Genomic DNA, 22,010 nt, shown 5'->3' with positions numbered 1-22,010 from the left:
CGAGAAACAACGCGATTTGCCTAAAGTTAATGTTTGGTGTGGTGTGATGAAAATCATGTAATAGGGCCTTGCTTCTTTGCCGAAAAAACAGTTAATGGAGTCGTGTACCTTGACATGTTAACAGATTATTGCTTTCCTCAGCCGGGTGAACTCGAAAACATTCATCGACTTCATTTCCAACAAGATGGTGCTTCTCCCGCACTTCAATGCACCGGTTATGGACACTTTGAACGAAAAATTTAGAGATCGATGGATAGGCTGGCAAGGACCCGTACTTTGGCTTCCAGACCTGACACCTTGCGATTTTCTCTTGCGGGGGTACATCAAAAGCGTTGTTTATACACAAAAAATTTGCGACCTAAACCGCTTAAAAAACAGGATTAATGAAGCGATGACAACCGTTAACGAAGAAATGTTAACTAATGTTTGGAGAGAAGTCGAGTATAGTTTGGACATTTGTCAAGACTAAGGGTGCACATATTGAAATTTATTAATTATGTAAAAAAATGTTTGAGACGACAAATGTGAAAAATAAAAAACAAACTGTAATTTAGTTTTAATTTAAACCATGTTCAAAACTGCACCATTCTTTTATGATAACCCTGTATAAAAAAAAAGAAATACCTTTTTCGCAAAGATATTTAAGTGCCATCTGATATTTAGTACATCCGACTCTGTCCAACCATCTTTTACAAAATGCTAAAGTACCAAAATGAGTATTGATGGTATTCAGTAAACTTCTTGATGATCCCAATCTAGAACAAATAAAAAAAAAGTAACGATAAATAAATTAAGTCCCTAAATACAAAAAAATGGAAAAATCAACAAAGTCAATAAACTTAAATATCTTGGGGAAATAATCTAAATCATGGTTTAGAGAAAGAACCTGATCAAAGAAGAATGAGAAAAAAGAATTTGGCCTACCAACAAAAGATATTTACATAAAAAAGGCATCTCAATAAAAACCGATATTAGGCATTGCAATATAATAACCAAGCTGGAAGGCCTAAACGCATAAGAACATACCTTTAGTTTGAAATCAGGTGAAATAAATCCAATATTAATAAAGAAAGGAAAATCTTGGGACCAATAAAAATAGATGAAAACAAATATTTAGAAGTAATAAATATGAATATTTACACGTATTTATGCATTTACAAATACAATCAAACTGAGAAAACATCAGATTCCATCAGAAAAAAAGAAGCAAATTCTTTGGCCACTTAATAAGAACGAATAGCAGGTTCACAAAAAACAAATCTTCAATCATATTTACAACAAAAAGAACAGAATTCAATAAACTTCAGTGCAAAAAGGCCTAAAAGAAATGAAAAAAACCTGAAGAAATAGTATAAGATTACGATCAGAAAACTGTTACAAGATTTCGAGGATTCCCAAGAGGAAAAAAGAAAACGTCTGATCAGAAAAAAGAATGCAAAATGTTGCTTCATGTGGTTGTCAGCCAAATTCATTAAAAAAAAGAAGTTAAATAAATAAATAAAAACATGCAAAACTATAAAATGAAATAAAGAATAACATAAATTTTCTTAATTTATTGGAACAACAGAATTAAGTTGTTTTTAACAGAATTTAAATTCTGATAAAAGACATATACAAACAACGATGAAATTAATTTCACAAGAACTACCGGTGAAATATACAAATAGATCTTTTATTCTGATGTTTACATAATAATATATTATTTAGCTCACATTAGGAATGAGTATACGAGATCCGTTCAGAAAATAACCAACCATTTTAATTATGCGCCAACAGATATTTAGTGACTGTGGTTGGCAGAACTGTTATTCTGCATAACCTCCTCTGTAACCACATGTTCTTGGATTATTGGTATCTCATTTAATTTTCACGTTATTATTATTTGAGTGCAACGTGTTTAAGTGTTAGTAAAACGATTTTTGTAATGTGCAATTTTTGGGAGCAATGGATACAATATAAAATTTTGCATGAAACTGGGGAAAACTTTTACAGAAAAGTTTCAACTTTCGAAACAAGCTTACAGAGATGACACTTTGGGTGTACACAATGTTACGAACAGTTTTCACGATTAAAAATGGTCATCATTGAAGGTGGTCATCGACCAAGAAGGCCTTGGACTTCAACTGATGATGACACCTGCATTCAGAAAATCAACTACCTGGTGCGTGCAAATCGCCGATTGACTGTCAGAGAACTTGCACAAGAGGTTAAAGCATCTTGATTGGATAATGCCATAACATTATGAGTGAAAAATTTAACACGGATCGAGTTGCAGTACAGTTTGTTCATTTGATGACAACAAAAAAGGACATCGAGTAGATGTTTGGCAGCAACTTCTTGAACAAGCAGATGACGATGAAATATTCATGCAATGGATCATAACAGGAGATGAAAGCTGGGTTTACAGCTACGATATTGAGACAAAAAGTTCAATCATCACAATGGATTGACAAAGAATCTCCACGCCCTAAGAAAGCATGTCAATTTCGATCCAATGTCAAAGTAATGCTCTCTGTTTTTTTGATTTTAACGGAACTGTGCATTTTGAATTCTTGCCTCAAGGTGAAACAGTGAACCGGGCATGGGCATACTATCAAAGTGATTTACAATGGTTACGTGAAAAAAATCCGCAGAAAGGAACCAGAGGTGTGGTTCTCATGGTTCAACTCATGGTTCCTTCAACACAATGCGCGCCCGCACACTCAGTTTTGTGCCAAAAATCAGACAACTGTCCTCCATCTGCCTCCCTGCTGGTCAAATTATTTTTCTCTTATTTCTGAAATTAAAATCGGCGATGAAAGTTTTAAGACTATTGATGACATTACAGCAAATTTGTCATGGACCTTAAAGGCCATTTAAAATGAAGCTATCCAGAACTGCTTGGCGAAGTGGAAACACCGCTGGAAAAAGTGTATTAGTAAGAGAGATGAATACTTTGAAGAAGACAAAAACCAATCATCTGTAAAATTAATAATAAAGATTAAAAACATTAAATTGGGTTACTTTCTGAACAGACCTCGTAGAAATACTACTCCACAGATAAAAAAAGAAACCTTGATTTATTCGGCATTTGCTTGATATATATATATATACATATATATATATCTTTATATATATAAAAATGTTAAGTTCATTTGTGTACGCTTTAAAAACTCAAAATGTTCTGCACCGATTGAGCTCAAATTTTATCACAATATATAACCCACATCAAAGATTGTTTTCATCTATTTTTAATTTGGAAATGTAAACAAAGGAAAACCAATCAGATCAATGCAAGATGGCTGATGTCAAACACAACGACCAATCACAAAGAGCCCGCATGGTCGTTGCCAATGTAAACAAAATCACAACTGATTAAGTATCAAATTTCTTTGAATTATTGTTTTAGCTGTTAAATAACAGCTAAAACATACTGAGCAATAAAATACTGATGTTTTAGCTGTTAAATAACAGCTAAAACATCAGTATTTTATTTTTAAAAAAAAACACCAAAACAAAAAGAAAAAGCCACCAAGAAGGATGACTTACAGTAAATAAATTAAAACACCCAACTTTCTTATAGCCCAGATAGACTTAAGACTATGCAAACAAAAAAAGTCAAAATAACCAAATACACAGAAAATAATATCCCTACATAATCACCAAAAAATCCTTTGTTAGGTTAAATATTCACTTTTGTCTGAATTTACAGAAGGCACTTACAACAAAGCATTGATAAATATTGAAGACAAGTGCTTAGCTAATGCAAATAAAGTTCTTAGTCAATGGGAATGCCAGCACCCACCCGAGCTGAGATTGCTTCATTTGATGTGGATTTACGCCGTGAACAGAGTTACAACATCGGTGATCTTCAGTCATATGTCCGATTAAACATTCCCAAATTAACGCGTGAACAGATAGGCATTTACGATCGCATAATGCAAATGATAAATGACGGAGCTGGGGGGACCTTCTTCTTGGATGCGCCAGGAGGAACTGGGAAATCATTCCTCATTAGATTGATTCTACCAATGGTTCGATCAAAAAATGGCATAGCCTTAGCTCTTGCTTCGTCTGGAATAGCTGCAACATTGTTACCAGGTGGAAGGACTGCGCATTCAGCTCTGAAGTTGCCATTAAACATGCAAATCATCGAGACTCCTGCATGCAATATTTCCAAAGCATCCTGTATGGGAAAAGTATTACAAAAATGTAAACTCACTGTTTGGAATGAATGCACGATGGCACATAAAAAATCGCTTAAAGCTCTTGATCGTTACGAGATTTGCGTGGAATCGTTCAACCGTTTGGGAATGCTTTGATATTGCTCACAGGAGATTTTAGGCAAAGATTGCCTGTAATTTCTCGATCTACACCAGTAGACGAAATAAATGCTTGCCTGAAATATTCAACACTGTGGCGACACGTATGTACATTGCAGTCGACAACGAATATGCGTGTCCAGTTGCAGAACGATCCATCAGCTGAGGTATTCTCACGACAGTTACTGGGCATTGGAAACGGACAACTGCCAGTCGATGAGACGTCTAGACGAATATCATTTCCTGATAATTTTTGTAATTTAGTAACATCGAAAGAAGAACTGATCGAAAAAGTATTTCCTGATATTCAAACTAATCATAGAAATCACGATCGGCTCAGTGAACGAGCTATCCTTGCCGCAAAGAATAAAGATGTTTATCAACTTAATAATGTTTTTCAATCCAGCATTAAAAGTGAGGAAATTGCATATAAGTCGATAGACATCGTTGTGGAAGCAGATGAAGTAGTTAATTATCCAACGGAATTTTTAAACTCACTTGATCTGCCAGGGATGCCACCACACATATTAAAATTGGAAATAGGTGTGCCAATTATCCTGTTGCGGAATATTAATCAGTCAAAACTCTGCAACGGCACGCGACTTGCAGTTAAGAAATTGATGAATAACGTAGTGGAAGCAACGATTTTAACGGGACCTTTCAAAGGTGAAGATGTCCTCATTCCTCGAATACCCATGATCCTGACCGATACACCATTTCAATTTAAAAGATTGCAATTCCCAATTTGACTGGAATTTGCAATCACAATCAATAAAGCTCAAGGTCAATCTTTAGAATTGTGTGGTTTAAATTTAGATGCGGATTGCTTCTCACATGGACAACTGTATGTGCGTGTTCTCGAGTCGGCAAACCAGATAACCTTTATATCTACGCAGACAGTGGAAAAACAAAAAAATATTGTATATCCACAAGTATTGCAAAATTTAACTTCTAGGAAACGTATGCTTTTTTTGTTTCTCATTTCTCATCCATGCAACCACAATGTGCCACAGCGAAGCGTGGCGGGTACAGCTAGTATATATATAAAAGATGGCAAAGTGTTGCATGACTTTCCCAGCTACGACTATTCTTTTTAGCAAAGATTGCACATTCATGAACGTAAAAAAACAGATAAATAAACATTTTACAAAATACAGTCTACATAATTCAAAGATTTATGGGCACCAAACAGCCAATTTTTGTATTTTGAAAACTTGTTCTACCTTTTGAGAAAGACTCAAGGGATGATACACTTAAGAAGGGAATGTACATAAGCATAATAATGTTATGTATTTAAAAATGGTGACAAGCTTAGAATTTTATTAAAGCATTTCACACCGAAAAAACAGAACTGTTGTGAAGATTATTTACAGATTATACCCGAATAAGAAAGTAATAAGAGTAAAGGATGCTCAAACCGAGTGGTTTGACAAAGGAAAAAGGCAGCTCAAACTGAATGGTTTAACAAATGAAAAAGAGTAAGAAATAGTACTGCCTGTAACAGATTTTATTTGATACACACATTGTTAAAGATATGATCAAAAATATTCAAACACATGATTTTAAAATTACAAGATTTATAATATAATACGGAATAAAAATAAATATCGAGAAAAGAAAATTAATGAAAAATAAAAGGCAATAATAAGACGATGAATCTCAGGACAAAAAATGGTAAATTGAATAAATAAAACATACATATACTGTTAATAGAAAATTACAACAGTGAAAAAAGGAAAAAAGAGAGAACGAAACAAAGAATAGTAGTGCCTAAAGCGTTTGATAGAAAGAAATGGTTATCACACCATAAAATGGAGTTAACATTTCAAAATAAGAAGAAATGTACTTCTAAATGGATGTGAAATATGGACACTAAGAAAAAAAATTGAACGATTTTAATATGGGCCAGGAAGAGGTGAAAAGAAAACTAACAAATGGGCAGACAAAATGAAAAGGTAACGTGAAGAATTAACAAGAGTAGAAACTCATTCAAAGCAATTCAGAAAAAACTGGCTGAGACAAATTATGAGAGGAAGATTGATTAAAATAAAATCGGTAGTGTAAAAAAAAGTAAAAATTATATTGATGATCTAAAATGAAAATTGGAGATATGAGAATCTTTAAAAAAAACTAGCGGAGCTTCATAACTTTCCTGAGAAAATTAAATAGAACATTAGAGAATGCAAGCATGCAAGTAAAGAATTATGGAATGACCCATGGCAGTTGTAAACCCATACATTGTAACCAAAATTAATAAACATCAATGATATGTAATCAGAATCAAGCAAAAAAATCAGATATTTATAATAGATATTTTATACTGGCCCTCAGAACTAAATGAAATTGCCCAAATGCACAATTGAAGAGAAATAGTACTGTAATGAAATCAACTAATCAGTTTGAGAATGTGACTTGAGTTGAAAAATGATAAGTATTTTTTGAGTATTCAATACGGACGCAGATCTTTTGTGTTCCTTGTTATTAACAGAACCGGTCTCTCTAAATTTTGCAACTGACCTTAATACTAATGTTTTGTTAGAAGCCGGTTTATCCGGCTAGTTATGGCGAAATAAATCTTGCACTGCGACCGCTGATTTCGTACTGAAATACGACTCGACAATGAAAGCCCGTTCATCTAGCAAAAACACCATCTTGTCACTAGCAATACACTGATCGTTATGATTGCATTGTTGTTACTATCGGTAGTGTTCTACTGCGTCGCCACGAAGTTCAGATGTTGGACGAGTCCATTTCAGTAACGAGTAGGGGAGTAAGCATGACTTTTGAAATTTCATGGATGATGGATTGCGTTTTATATGGGACACTCTGTATTTCTAAGATGTGCAGTATAAAGCTGTTTCCATAGTAAAATATCACTCAGTATATGTATATATTTATATAAAGTGTAAAAAATTTATACAAAGTGAAATTTTGAGATACAGCAACCAGATTTTTACTCCCTTGCTTCCTCCTTCACTGACTGTGATCAAAATTAAACAGCATCGATTTCCCTTATACAAAAATAATTGCTGAATATCTTCTAAATCAGTCCATACAAAACAATATAACTACACAGCCAGAAAAATAAAAATGTTAACAATTAATCAAATTTATACAAAAAAATTTTTAAGAGTATTACCTTAAAGGTATGTAACCGGCATCAAAGTTTTTCATATAATGTGAAACATCCATATCGTTATGTACTTGACCACGTCCAGTCGAGCCAAAAGTTTCTATCGCGTAAAACTCATTTTCCTCCATTACTGTGGCTTCACCACCCTTCACAATGGGAACAGTCTTACCGGCGTGGATACCTAAATAAAAAAGAAAAGAAAAATAATTTATTTGGCTAATACAGCATTTATCTCAACCACTCCTAACACTCTCTTTCCTCTCTCAATTTATGATTCTCTGATTCTGTCATTTTATAAAAATTCTACTTCTCTTCATTACAAATAAAAATTTCATTATGTAACTTAAATTGAATGGTTTATAAAACTGAGTATATTCATCTAATCAGAAATCCATCTAAACCATTCAGTTAATACAAAAATTAATAATTTTGTGACTGGTTTAATTAAGCAACACTGGGTAAAAGGTAGTAAAAATTAAGATCACAGTTAAATTGTTCCTCTCTTACCGTCGCTCATTACTCTTATCGTTGAACAATTCTTCCTCATATCAGTTCTGTGAACACAATCCTGACAAACCCCCCACTATGTTCTCTAAGTTGATAATACCAAAACTTGAAGAAATAATACATTCCTTTGTATTATTAAGGGGGAGATTGACCATTGACTGCCTCTGGGACTCCTCTTTTTTCGGATTCATGATTGTACATCAGCCACATCAAGTATTAATTCATTAAAGTATAAATGCCTCTTTCCTAGTTTTTATTAAAACATTTTCAAAAAAAAATTAACCGTAATGAAAAAATCATTCATTCATATTCTTCCCTTCAGATAAAAATCCTGCCAATTTTTAGAAAATATTTTTTTAATCGTACATAAAATCAGTATTTAAGTGAATGTAATAAAATCAAAAATCATGACTGAAGAGTTTTAAAATTAACATAAAAAAAAAATTTTGAGCATTTAACAACAAACTGAATAATTTTTTAAATAAAACGATGTATGGCTGAAAAAATTTAGTAAAAACAAATAAAATACTAAATTTATTCAGGGTTTGTTCGTCATCCAGGCAAAAAAAAATTAATGATTGATTTTTCACTACAGTACCTGTAATGAATCTGTTTCATTATTCCCTGAACAGGGTACTAAATTAGTTATTATCATCATTCTTGCATTGGTTTCAACAGTTAGTAATTAAAGCCAATTGGTTGTCATCTCGATGAAGTGATAGTAGACACTCTGATCTGAATCTCTGCTGAAAGGGAGTTGGTAAAAAATTCCTCGTTTGGTTCTACATGAGTAAAACCTTATTTTTTACTTGTGAAACAGCGTCATGCTTTGACATAAAGAAAAGTAACTCTTTAGCGAGCATCCTCAAGCTATTTTAGGCATTCCACCAAGAACTTCTGACAGTTACATTCTACAATATAAAAATTTTAATCTTATCGGCAAAAATTCTTTCCAATCCAAAAACATTATAAATCATCATTTTGCAATTGAATTGGCCTTCTTTTTTCAGAATTTTATGACAGTCAATCCAAATATCCAACACTAATCTATCTCTCACAGTTTTCCCATGCATAACATTATTATTATAAATATTACATCATAATCATAAACGATCACAACAATCTGTTGCCCTTCTACTTATAAATAAACTATTTCTGGCAACCTCTATGGTGAAGCAGTAGCATCTCGGTCATTCACTCCAGAAGGGTTTAAATCCTGGTCACACGTAGCTGTAATTGGACTTATACAGTCAACCGAATGAATAAATTCCAGCAACAAGCACAATGAAAGCCGGGCGTGTAATGAAATTACAGTTTGTAAATGATTGATGAATATGTATTTTTGCTAAAATATTTGGTTTTTTCCTTCAAAAAATTAAAAAAAAAGTGAATTTTTTTACCATTACAAGTTACAAAAATTTTGTTAAGTTATTTAAAATAATTTTTCCCATAAAATATCTTTTACAAGTGGCTTTATATTAATGTAAAAAAATATATTTGATAATTACATTTAATTTTATTAATATTTTCTTTACAGATACAATAAAACAATTCTAATCAACAACAAAAAAAATGCAATCTCCAATAAAAATTTAACACCCAGCTCATCTCCAAATAACATTTGCTGGAAACATTAAATGTGCAAAAAACCACAAGAAAGTTTTGCTGCACGGTCAGTAAACTTTCAAAGGTGTAATTTTTAGCAATGTAAAAAACTATCACCGCTAACATTTACTATGACCATCAATGACATAGAATTAAAAAGTATAAACTGTACTAATAACGAATGGCATTTAATAAATAATAAAAAAAAAAAAAAAACTAAAATAAAACTATAATGTAAATACTAACGATATGGTGAAATGGAGTGGCCATTGAGATTACGAATCGATTTGACACGATATGTTTTGCCATCCAATTCGACTTCATATGACTCCATAACTTCCTGTACAGCAGCACCCACTTCACATAACTGAACATCAATTCCAGCAGCCTAAAATAAAACAGAAAATAATGTAATTAATCATGGAAACTGGATTACTTTAAATTTTAAAGGAATAAATTACAACTTATAAAGACTGCTACTATTATACCAGCAGTTTGAAAAAATAACATAACTGTGATGAAGATGCTGTCTACTTCCATTGCTTTGAAACTTTAATGATAACGAAACAAAAAGAAAAATCTGAAAAAATACTATAATTTAAGGAAAAAATATATATATTAACAAATTTGCTGCTAAGTGAGTATACAAGGATAGTTTAATAATTATCCACAATTTCAGTACATAGCAGGAGTATAATAACTAATATGAAGAACATGTAGGGAGTGCAAATTAATGGAAACAATGCTCTGTAGAGGAAAATTTTGAGATTGACACTGAAACTCCAGTTAAAACTTCACCGGTAAATATCAACCCGCCAACAATTCAAGAAGTTCTCGCAGCCTTAAATGAAATAAAAAACTACAAAGCAAGCGGAGAAGACCAGCTTTTCACAGAACTCTGGAAACACTCATCAGTTTATTCAGTCAAAACTTCCCTACATCTATGCCTTGTGAAAATATGGAACAAAGAAAAACTTCCAGAACACTGGACCACAGCCCTCATTCATCCATTGCATAAAAAAGGGGATAAAACTAATCCGGAAAACTAGAGGCATATCTCTCCTGGATTGCACATACAAAATCCTGTCGAGAATCATATACAACCGATGCAAAGACCAACTTGAACTGGAACTTGGGGAATACCAAGGGGGATTTAGGCCATGGAGAGGTTGCCCGGAGCAAATAATATCCCTAAAACTTATGATGGACTTATATAAAAGACGGAAAAAACAACTAATAATCACCTTCGTCGACTTTAAAAGGGCCTATGATTGTATACACCGACCATCCATGCTGAATATTCTGAGAAACCTGGGCCTTCACCCTAAACTCGTAAACATGATAAAATTAACTTTAACCAATACCCAGTCCAGAGTGAAATTCAGAGGTGAACTCTCTCAACCCTTCTACATAAAAACTGGATTGAGGCAAGGAGATTGCCTCTCACCACTCCTTTTTAACTGCGCCCTCGAATTTGTCATGAGAAAATGGTATGAAATAAATCCCAAAAATATAAAAATGGGTACTAAGAAAAACTCCATCACACTAAATTGCCTAGGATTTGCAGATGACCTCGCTCTTTTAGCAAATAATATTCAAGAAGCCAAAACACAAATCAAAACCTAGCACAAAAGATAGGACTTCATATCTCTTTCGAAAAAACTGAACTAATGGCCATAGATCCTCTGGTAATAGAGCACATTACGGTAAACAATCAGAAAATTAAAATAGTAAAACAATTTAAATATCTAGGGGAAATAATAACTTATAATTTAAATGAAAAAGTGACATGGCAAAACAGGACAAATAAAATGATTAAATCCCAAAAATTAACTTGGTCAACATATAACAAAAAATCCCTTTTTTCTAAAACAAAACTTAAACATTATAAAACTGCAGTACAGCCAGAAGTCACCTACGGAAGCGAGAGCCTTTTCAAAATCACTCAGAAAAACCGAATTGAAAAAATTCTGAAAATAGAGAGGAGAATTGTCAGAACGTGTATCAATAAAAAACACCAAAAAGAAGGCCGATGGTGGATTGTGCCAAATGAGGTGGTGTATCGAGAAATAGAGCCTGTTACTGATACTATGCGGGGAAAAAAAATCTCTTTCTTTGGTCATCTCATAAGGACATCGGAAACAAGACTGTCAAGAAATATCATTGAAAATCTCTGGTTCCAAAAGCTAGAAGTAGGATGGATCAAAGAAATTAGAGAAGATATGAAAGAATTGGGAATTTCCCTGACTGACCTACAGAATAAAATTGGAAAAATTACAAAGCTAAAAGACAAAAACATTAGATTTAAACAAAAGACAGACAAACGACAAAATACAACGAAGAGGGTGTTTACGGATGAAGAAAAGAAAGCAAGATCTGAACGGATGAAGAAATACTGGGCAGCTCGGAAGAGTAAAATAACACGCTTTCTCAGAAAAGATCCAACTAAAATTGACTTAAGTGGTCCCATGTTGGCCGTAAAAGCATAATAATAATAATAATAATAATAATAATAATAATAATAATAATAATATATATAACCCTCCAGAATCTTTCAATACTAAAATTGTTTTTTTATTAGAGGACATAAAATATTAAAGTTTGCAAATATCCTGATGTAAAAAATTTGACCCGATTAGAGAAAATTTTCTCAATTACATAGTATAAAGAATCAATAATTATAAAATACAAGTATACTCCTGGGAAAGTAAAAATTAGAAAGAAATAAATATTACCTTGATGCCAGTATTAGTCGCATCTCTAACGGCTTCAATCAATTTATCATATTTCGGGTTGAATGACAAAGTCCAAGCACAATCGATAATACGACCTTAAAAAAAAAAAATAATAATAATAAACTTCTGTTATTTTTATTATACTACAAAAATGGAAACCAAAACATTCAAATTTTTATGCAATTGCATTTAAAAAAATTACTTTATCGAAAACAAAACTTATTAAATAAATACAATAAAACCTTGCTAAAATGGCTGATATCTTCATAACCTCTTTGAAGATATATTTTTGGTTTCTTAAATACGAGGGCTATTCAGAAAGTAAGGAACGTTTCCACCTGACGCCGCCAGGTGCACGCCAATCGCATATATATTGGTGTGCTCGTGCTCGGCACCTCAGTCAGCGTCCAGCCGTGACAACGGGAACATCTCCGCACTGGCCTTTTTTTTTTATATACAAATTTGAAATGTCTGCTGCAATCGAAAATCCTGCCAATTGTGAGAGGTGCGGTCTGCGATTTGTTTTTTGTCGGCAAAAAACTTAAAACCAATAGAAATTCATCGGGAACTGTGTGAAGTGTATGGGAACAATGTAATAAGTGAAAGTTCTGTCAGGAAGTGGTGCATTCAGTTTAAAAATGGCCGAACAAACGTTCATGATAAAGAGAAGAGTGGATGTCCGAGCATTGTGACTGACGATCTGGTCTCTAAAGTTGACAAAAAGATTCGTGAAAACCGCCGTTTAACAATAACTGAGGCTTTCTCTATGTTTCCCACAACTTTCACAGACTTTATTGTTTGAAATTGTTTCACAGAAGCTAAGCTACCATAAATTTTGTGCAAGATGGGTGCGTCACTGAGCGGTTGAGATCACAGGCGGCAGAATTCTATGACACAGGAATTTCAAACCTAGTCCACCGCTATTAAGCGCATGAATTTATATGGTGATTATGTTGAAAAGTAGTATTTTAGTCCCTCTTTCACATGTATATAATAAAAAGTTTTTCTTGTACTTGGTTTTTTAAAATTCCAAAACATTCCTTACTTTCTGAATAGCCCTCGTATCTTAAAAAGTATATTTTAAATACATACTTTCAAAACTACTCAATCAAATTACCTTCATATTTTTTTTGTAATAAAAAATGAAAGACCTCAAAATTTTATTCGGTATTAAATTAAGGAAAATCCCAATACCTGAGAATCATACCGATCTAAATCATGCTTTCCTACGGCTTGCTTGTTACATAATAGGCATAAAATTGATTTATTCAATTTACTATTTTAAAATTATATTTTTTTTAAATAATACCGTTAATATGTGTTCCAAAATCAATCTTCGTAACATCATCGTACTCCAAAACAGTTTTATCACTAGCATTAGGGGTATAATGCGCAGCACAATGATTTCGTGAGCACCTATAAAGAAAAAAACCCCAAATTTTATTTTTTTTATTTTAAAGACAAAATAGCATTATCCAATAGACATTTTCCATCTGTCATTTACTAAATCAAACACTTACCGCATTTCCAGCATAATGTAAATAATAGTGAGGACTAATGTATAATATTTAAATCGCTGATAATAAATCAATAGATTATATACAACAGTATTTGTTATATATAAATAGCTACAGTGAGCTTGCTTTTAATTTCATAATTTGCTGGTGTATATATAGAATGTTTCATTTTAATCGCCCCAGGGATTTTCTTGTAAACTACGCACAATACAAAATTTACCTAAACAAAAGTTACTCAGATTGGATAGAGGACACCTCATGGTGACCTTGGATTTGACCTTAATTCAAGGTTAACAACATTTTTTCTTATAGAATGACCTATGTTTGACCCCATCAATGAAAAGAGCAGAAAATAATATGTGGTCACACAAATGATGTAGGAAATTTTTTTATGGGGTAACCAAATTTATGGTCATACGGCCATAAATTTGGTTTAGGGGTCAATCACATACAGTATTTGATTAACACAATTAGCTGATTCAAGACAATACCAGATAGCACCTCTTTTCATAACATAGAAACCCACCATTCATAAAACACTATCTCTGATGTCGGGCCATATCATCTTCAAAAAAGTTCCAAGGTCATATATGTGACCACATATTTCCATGTAAAATTTTCTGGTCTTTTGATTGGCGGGATCAAAAATGGGTCATTCCATTTTGAAAAAAATCATGTTAACTTTGAAATAAAGTTAAGGTCAAGTTTAAAGTCAAATTCAAGGTCACCTCCTGAGGTGTCCCCTTCCAATCTGAGTAACTTTTGTTTAGGTCATTTTTTTGTATTATACATAGTTCACAAGAAAATCGCCTAGAGCAATTAGAATGAAATACCTATACATATATGTATATTCCATTTATTAGAATGTTTTACTTTCTCAGTGAATATAGTTAGAATGAATACAAGTAGAATAGCTATATTAAAGGTAAAGTATGGTGATCATGTCAAAAATGAGGTATCAGATTTTTGTTGAAAATTTTTACATTTTAGGGTCCAACTAGTTAGTATATCTAGACCAAAAAAAGCATATGTATCGCACTGCTTTTGGCATTATATCTCAGGACTGACCACACCGATTTTTTTTCTTAGAAAAAATTTTACTTTGACAAATACATTTAGATATGAAAAATACATTGCATATATTCAAAATATATTTTTCAAAAATCAACCCCCACCTCTTAATACATGTTTTTTATTTTGCTCCATCTCACTTTGATCTAAATATGATTCAAAATATTTTCGAAAGTTTACACTTTGTACATAGTACTACCAAGAAACCTCTGTATTTTAAAAAATTATATTCCTAAAATGCATGGAAGTTTTTAGAACATTTAATTTTTTTTATTTTAACCTCTATTGGATGATTTTAGATTAAGAAAAAGCTTTACTTAGCAAATTTGTTAAACCTATGTATGTATATTTTTGGAAAAAGTTTTCTTAAAATTTATTCCCCACTTCTAAAAAATATTTTTTCTGTTTTTTTTTTTTGGCAAGTAGTTCCAATTTTGAATGTTTCAATATGGGACTGTTTTACAATGAAAATAAAAATACATAACATGTGTTTAGAAATGCTTCAATTTTTAATTACAAAACATTTCTTCTACTCAAAGGGTAAAAATAAAGCCATTGGAAGTTAAATTAAGGAGCAAATTTGAGGTTTCATAGAGTTTTCAGATTTGGAATCCATCTATAATGGAATCTTTCTTGATATTCACAATGTCCAACTAGCATATTTCCATCACAACAGTAAACAAAAATTATGTTGGCATATTAATTTGAATATGCAGATATAATCAAAAGAAGTGATATGTGAATACAGTATTTTTCTTTAATTCTGAAAGCACACAAATCTATTCAAATGTAATAAAGAAATTTCATTTACTGATCGGCTGTTAATATTATCAATGTAAAAATAAAAAATCTCTACTTATTTTTTCTATTTAATTCTTAATTTAAATTATATAATGAATCTTCATTTCTTAATATTTTTAATAGCTTAATAATGAAATTTAAGCTATTGATTTATTTATTTAAAACAAAACTGATTTTAGAAATACGCTGCACCTAACATATCTTAGAGATATTGCAAAGGGAACTTACTAAAATTTGGAACAGCGAGAGACTTCCAGAACACTGGTCAACAGCAATCATCCACCTCTTATTCAAGAAAGGCGATAAGATGGATCCAAACAACTATACAGGGGATCTTATTAGATTGTATGTACAAGATCTTCTCTAGAATACTTTATAACCGTATAAAGGATCAACTGGAGAAAGAATTAGGAGAATATCAGGGAGGATTCAGACCCTGGAGAAGTTGTGCAGAACAAATTATCACCTTAAAACTAATTATGGATATGTACAAGTTGCGACGCAAGGGCTTAATCATCATTACATTTGTGGATTTCAGATATATGACAGTATCCATAGACCATCTGTGCTTAGAATTCTGAGGAATTTTGGGCTGCACCCAAAACTGGTGAAAATGTTAGAGCTGACGATGACGGGCACCTGGTCGAAGGTGAAGTTCAGGGGGGAGATATCGGAACCTTTTGACACAAAGACTGGTCTCAGGCAAGGGGACGGATTGTTACCATTACTGTTTAATTGCGCATTAGAATACATCATGCGACATTGGTACGAACAAAATCCAGAGAAAGTAAAAATTGGAAGTAAATTTAACAACGATCTAGCGTTCCTTGCAGAAACATAGGAAGAGGCTGAACACCAGATAGAATCATTGGCCTCTATCGCAGCGAAAATTGAACTTCAGATCTCGTACGAGACGACAGAAGCGATGTTCAAAGACACAGCGGAAACATTTGGAAATCAACGGTCGCAGAATTAAAATAGTATCAAAATTTAAATATTTAGATGAATCCATCACATGGAATCTAAACGAGAAAATAGCCTGGCAAGAAAGAGCACGCAGACTAGCAATGGCACAAGTGGTCACACGAAACAACTATAACAAGAAATGCATCTCCAAACAAGCCAAGATAAGACACTATAGTACGGTGATCAAACTGGTAGTAATGTACGGGTGTGAAACACCGGGTCAAATCAAGATAGCATCGAGAACTGAAAAATTAGCCAAAATAGAATAAAGGATCGTAAGGACCTGTATCGGCGGGGTATATTTGGTGAAAGGAAAGTGGAGATTACTCCTGAACCATAAAATCTATGAGGTCGTTACACCAATTACAGAAGAGATAAGAAAGAAGAAAATAAAATTCTTCGACCTCTTGCGTTTGGAGGAATCAAGGAAAAGTAAACGACTCTTGGAAAGATCGCTAAAGCTAAAAACGCAACCGGTGTGGCTCACTGAGGTGCTTCAAGACGTCAAAGAAGCAGGCATTGCACTGCAAGATATCAGGACAGGATCTGGAAATTATAACAACTTGCCCGGTATTAAATTTGCAGAAAAGCCTAAAAAGGAAAACTGGGATGGTTTGGACAGAGGAACGGAAAAGGGATTTTTCCAGGAAAATGAAAGAGTATTGGAAGATAAGAAAGAGTAAACATAAATGACTGATTTTGTTTCTAAGACATTTTCCAGTATCAAAATGATCTTTGTTTCAGTTTAAAATGACATTACAATATTTTTCTGTCACATTTTGGTCTGTTTTGTTTTTAATAAATAAAAGTCAAATTTCTTAAACTCTTTTTCATAATCAATCCAACTATAAAATAAATTTCCTCAGAATTAAATTTTCTACAAACTTCATTTGTTTACCGACAATTTAATCAAGTTATTGTAAACCCTAAAACATTTTATGTTTTAGGGTTTACATACAATAAAACACCAATTTTTTTACGTTAAATAAATTTAAATAATGTTTGATATTTGTACCTGAAAAATTATTTAAAAATTAATACAACAAATTTAAATCAATTTGTTAAATACTTGCTAAAACCATCTTTTAAGTATTTGTGGTTAGTTATTTAGCATTAAAAAAATTTTTTTTCAAACTATATTTACTTTATTTTTCACATTTTCTAAAAAAAAAAAAAATCATAAAATAATTTGTCAATTTAAATTGATTACAAAGATTTTTATTTAGCGTCAGCATTTCTGCCTTTTATTCAGAAGGTTTTGGGTGAATCCCAGTCAAACTTTGGATTATTCATACACTATAAAATTCAGCTATCACAAATAATGACAATTAGGCCTGTTGTCTGGAGAATAAATTCATTAAATCAAAGTCTTTTGCTCATCTTAATAAAACACTGGACAACAAGTTTTAAACATTTTTTTTTCTATTCTCTTTATTTCCTACAATTAAATTCTCTATAAATTTTATTAGAAATTTTCATTTGTTTATTGACAATTTAATTTTTACAGTGAATCAAAAAGAGCAGATTTTTGGCCATTACAACAGTTTTCTCAAAAACTACATTCTATATAGTATGAGATATATTTTATCAATTTTTCAGAACAAAAAACACATAAAATCACCAAATTTGCCCCAATAAAACAGAGTACTTTATTCTTATGAGTAAAAATCAGTTTGAGATATTTAAGTAGTCATAACAAAAAGCAAAGGTTATTTCAGGACAACTGTATTTAGAAACCTTTTTTTTTTTTGTTTATATCAATATACAAAATCAGCTTCTGAAAAACTGGTGCAACTTTAACTCTACAAAGAGTATGAAGAGTACTCTACAAAGTATGAATTTTTAACTTTTAACAATGTAAGCAACAAGCTATAGAATGAAAATGTAAAATAGAATTGATTTTAAAAAAATCCTGTACTTACCCAGTAGGAAAAGCCAATCCAGCTTTCAACCCATTTTCTCCAATCAATGCACGAGAAGTCTTCTCCAGCTCTTCACAAATGTCTATCATTGTCATTCCTGATTTTACCCATCGTTGGATATATTGTCGAGTCTAAAAATAATAAAATATAATTTGATTAAAAAAAAAAAAACTACATAAAAACATATAAACAAGTTTTATTAAAATGGTACAGTACCGTATGATAAAATGGAGATTCAATTCTCTGAATGCACTCATACAAATTAAAGACGCTAGAAAGGTTTTGCGATAATAGACGATAATAGATCATCACAGGTATCCGTTATCACAAGTTAGCGCACATTAGGCAGCTCCCAACCCGTCCTGCACTGTAGCCATTCTAGTCACTACCTGTGTGATCTGCTTTTTAATTGTTAGTGAAAAGACGCAGTCATGTCGTCAACGGTTAAAAACTGAATACTGCGCAATTTTGCATGCGGCTTAAGTGATGATCACTGTTTAGAGGAAATGACTCCTGTACTTGAAGAGGACTGTCCCCATCGATAATATTTCGGTGGTACCGGCATTTCGAAGAGGAAATTTTGGCCTTGAGGATGCTCCAAGGTCGGGTCGGTCACCTTCAACTGTGACTAAGGGTAACATTGCTGCAGTATGAAAACTTCTTGAGACGGACAGCCATGTGACCTACCACCAAATAGAGGTGTACTTGAGGATTAATGCAGCAGCAGTTCGTGCTATTATATGAGATCACCTTCAAGTTAGAAAGCTTTGTATCCTTTGGGTGCCGCATTACTTGATGACAATCAGATGGCATGTCATATTTCACGGTGCTGTGAAATGCTAAAAAAGTTTGAAAATGGGAAAACTCCCTATGTATACAGTATTGTGATCGGTGAAGAAACTTGGCTGTACTATTGTAATGTCCTGACCCAGGCTCAAAGCAAAGTGCGAGTGTTCTAAGATGAGGAGCCCCCTTAACTATTCAAAAATCCAGATCGGTTTAGAAGAGAATGGTGGCCGTATGTTTTAATGTGGAAAAACTTTTAGAATGTTACACTGGAAAATCAGAAGATAGTCACAGAGAAGCGGTATACTGAATAATACTTGCCTAAAATAATCTAAGCTCTCAAGAAGCTGCGCCGAAACTCAACATGAATAAATGGTTTTCATCTCGTTAACGCTCCAGCACATTGGTCTAAAGATATCTTCAAGTATTTGGCCAGCACCAGAAAAAACTGTCAACTGTCACAGCACCCTCCCTACAGTCCTGACTTTGCTCTACGTGTCTTGACTTTTTTTTCCAGGTGAAGAACAGACTGAAAGGGAGGCATTTTGCATTACAAGCGATAAAAACTTCCTAAGGGCTTGAGGTGATGAGTGTGTACAGATTTCCAACAAAATATGGCAGGGTTTCTTTGAAGACTGGTTTTGAAAGGTGTTTGTGTTGTGGAAATTACTGTGAAAAATTGTAAAAAATGAAGTAATTTTATTGAATTTACCTATTATAACATAAGAAATGTATAGATATTCAATTCACAGCTAAAAGAAAAAAAAAGGAATGTTCCAGGCATTTGCCTGAATGGATAAAGGGATACTGTGATAAAAACCTTGATAAAACCATAAATACACAATTAAAAAATAAAAAAATAAATGTGATTTCGTATTAATTGTTTAATTCACAATTCAGATGTTAATTAAAATTATATGAGCATGTATTTATGTACATGTTTAACAAGCTACAGAAAATTCACGCTTTTTTAATTTTTAATTAATTATTATTTAAGAATTCAATTGAAGAGTAATATTATTTCTGTAAAAGAAAATTGTATAATTGTATTTTCAATAAATTTGTGAAAACATTTTTTCAGAATGGTTCAGTAATTTATTAAAGCCTAACAAAACCCTTTTTCAGAAGCCATAGTATTGTGTTTTTGAGTTACATGTGTTGAGTTTTTAAACATGGTAACGAGCATTCTTTTTAGTATAGATTGTACATTCATAAACATAAACATAAAGATCAATAAACCTTTTCAACTTTCCAAATATGGATCTACATTATTCGTACTAGTATACACCAAACAGCCAATTTCTGTATCTTGATAGTTTGTTCTGATTTTTTGAGGGAACTCAAAGAGATGAGATGATATTTTTCAAATCTCCACCTATTAACAATGATTTATGTTTTGTTCCTTTGCACTATTTCCTTTGGTTTAAACATTTTCCTAGAATTTTTTGAAAGTTTATACTTCATATAGCTATTATGAAATGTCTACGAATTTTTAAATTACAGACCCTGGACCCAAAATGCAAACTTTTTTGAGAATTTTCTTTCTTACTTCAGCCTGTATTAAAGCAATTATTATTTAGAGAAAACTTTACAAATTTAAGCTTATCCTATATATGAATATTTTTAAAAGTCTTTTTAAGTAAAGCAATTATTATTTAGAGAAAACTTTACAAATTTAAGCTTATCCTATATATGAATATTTTTAAAAGTCTTTTTAAGAATTTATTCACTCCTATAAAATATAAATATTCTATTTTTTGGATCTAACTCTTAATTTTTATTAAAAGAAATTTTCTGTATTTCTTCTTCACTTAGAAGCAATTTTTCATTACTTTCATAAAAGATATACTTTATTTTCTCAATATTTTTTAACAATTTTTTTTTAAATTAATTTTTTCTGTTAGGAAACACTTTTTTACAAATAACTTTTTCCTAAATTTTTCCCCACAAAATAAGGAAGCCCCTAAAATAAAAAATTTTTTAATTCAAAATTTTCGAATTTTGATGCTTAAATCTTTTATTTTGATAATCATGACTTGATTGGCAAGTTGGCAGGATATGCATTTCTTTGCCAGGTTTTATATATATATATACATACACATAGACGAGATCTGTTCAAAAAATATGTAGACCAATGTCATAAAACAAAATGTACTTTATTTAGAAGTTACTTGTCTGGGTGCCCTTCAAAGTACTCTCCTCCCTGACGCACACACATATCCCAACGGTGTTTCCACTTTTGGAAACAGTCCTGGAATGCTTCTTTTGTGATGTTCTTCAGTTCCTTTGTCGCATTTGCCTCAATCTCAGGAATCGTCTCAAATCTTCTTCCTTTCAAAGGTCTTTTGAGTTTGGAGAACAAGAAGTCACAAGAAGCGAGGTCAGGTGAGTAGGGTGGGTGGGAAAGAACAGTGATCGAGTGTTTGACCAAAAACTCACGAGTTCTGAGGGCTGGAGAGTTGTCGTGATGAAAAAACCAGTAATCACTCTCGTAAAATGATCTCGAAATCTCGTAACATGATCCAACTGATATCCCCACACACTTCAGCAAGCTCTCTGATGGTCAGACATCGATTTGCCCGAACCAGGGTGTTGATTTTGTCTACATGTGAGTCGTCAGTTGATGTGGAAGGACGTCCAAAACGCTGATCGTCTTCAATCGATTG

The 22,010-nt window shown here is 32.4% G+C and overlaps 1 pseudogene; it reads right to left on the bottom strand.

Annotated features, from left to right (window-relative positions):
* LOC142331328 (methionine aminopeptidase 2-like) overlaps positions 1–22,010 on the bottom strand; it is a 38,708-nt pseudogene that overhangs the window by 2,979 nt on the left and 13,719 nt on the right.

Source organism: Lycorma delicatula, chromosome 10 (assembly GCF_047948215.1).
Source record: "Lycorma delicatula isolate Av1 chromosome 10, ASM4794821v1, whole genome shotgun sequence".
NCBI classification, from domain to species: domain Eukaryota; kingdom Metazoa; phylum Arthropoda; class Insecta; order Hemiptera; family Fulgoridae; genus Lycorma; species Lycorma delicatula.
Note: the sequence above shows the minus strand (reverse complement) of the source record. Positions and strands in the feature narration are given on the sequence as shown.